We start from the raw sequence: 1,213 nt of genomic DNA on the forward strand, positions 1-1,213 counted from the left end.
ACGTAATGGTTTGGCACTATGACGACCCAACAATATTACTCCAACCCAACAACAACCCAACAATAGTGGTCCAATATGGTGACAACCTGAGGATGGTAATGCATCACAAGGCAATTTGACGATTATGGTTTGACATTTGCAGTAGTGGTCAGGCAACTATAACGACAATTGTTTCAATGGTAATGCAATGATAGTTGAACAACAATGGTTGTGATCTAACCACATCAATCAGGCAATAATGTTCTAGAAGCAGTAGCCAAAGATAGTGTTCCAATAAAGTTGGTACTTACGTCATCAGTGTCATTGGTCAGGTGATTATCTTGGGGTTTCAGGGGTGTCAATTGTGATAGTGATTTGATGATAGCTTTTGTGACCGAACGCCGATGATTTGGTAATAGCGGTAGTGTCAATTAGTCAATAGCGATGCGACTTCGACGGTAGTTCGACGCTGGCAATAGCGGTGGTTTCCCAGTGCCAATGTGAGTATTGATTTTAACAATCTTACCCCCCAAAATAGATTAAATCATTATTTATCTGCAAGAGGAACAATTAATTCGAAATGATTATAGCTAAAGGCTACATGTTATGTAGATTGTAGACAGATGATCGTATAATAGCGATAAATTAGTGACTCAACCATTGAGTAATGGTAAACAAGAAATATTGTAGTTGTTGAGTGAGAAAGAGATTGAAGAAAATTCATCATGAATATTTAGCTTATATGAGTTTGTCTGTTGGAGTATTACTTCATAACTTGCTTGAGTATTACTTCATAACTTGCTTGCATGAAAGAAATCAAATGAAATTCACCTATCATGTTTGATCTTTCTGAGTTTATTTGTCAGAGTATTTGTCGATTCTGTTAGCCTATATAGAAGAGGTCAAATGATGTTTGAGTCATTTGAGACTGTTCGTTAAAATGGTACTCGATGGCGTTAACTTGTGGGAAATATATATAAGAAATTCCACCAATGATGTTTAAACTATTCGAGGTTGGTTGTTGGAGTTTTAATGTTACTCTACAACATTAGTCTACATGGAAGAGGTCAATTAAATCCATCAATGATGTTTGAGCTATTTGATTTTTTTTTCAGATTATTACTCGACAATGTTAATTGGCCAAAGGAAAATATGTTGAGAATTTTATATCTATTTTACACTGATTTTGATGATATTGTACTTTAAATAAGGGTATTTTTGATGTTTTATTGCA

General features: G+C 34.9%; 1 protein-coding gene across 2 annotated transcripts in view; it reads right to left on the minus strand.

Annotated features, from left to right (window-relative positions):
- Positions 1–1,213, minus strand: part of LOC110025926 (pheophytinase, chloroplastic) — a 79,520-nt gene that overhangs the window by 4,555 nt on the left and 73,752 nt on the right. The gene's annotated exons all lie outside the window — the stretch shown is intronic.

This window comes from Phalaenopsis equestris, unplaced genomic scaffold (assembly GCF_001263595.1).
Source record: "Phalaenopsis equestris unplaced genomic scaffold, ASM126359v1 Scaffold000002, whole genome shotgun sequence".
Classification (NCBI taxonomy): Eukaryota; Viridiplantae; Streptophyta; class Magnoliopsida; order Asparagales; family Orchidaceae; genus Phalaenopsis; species Phalaenopsis equestris.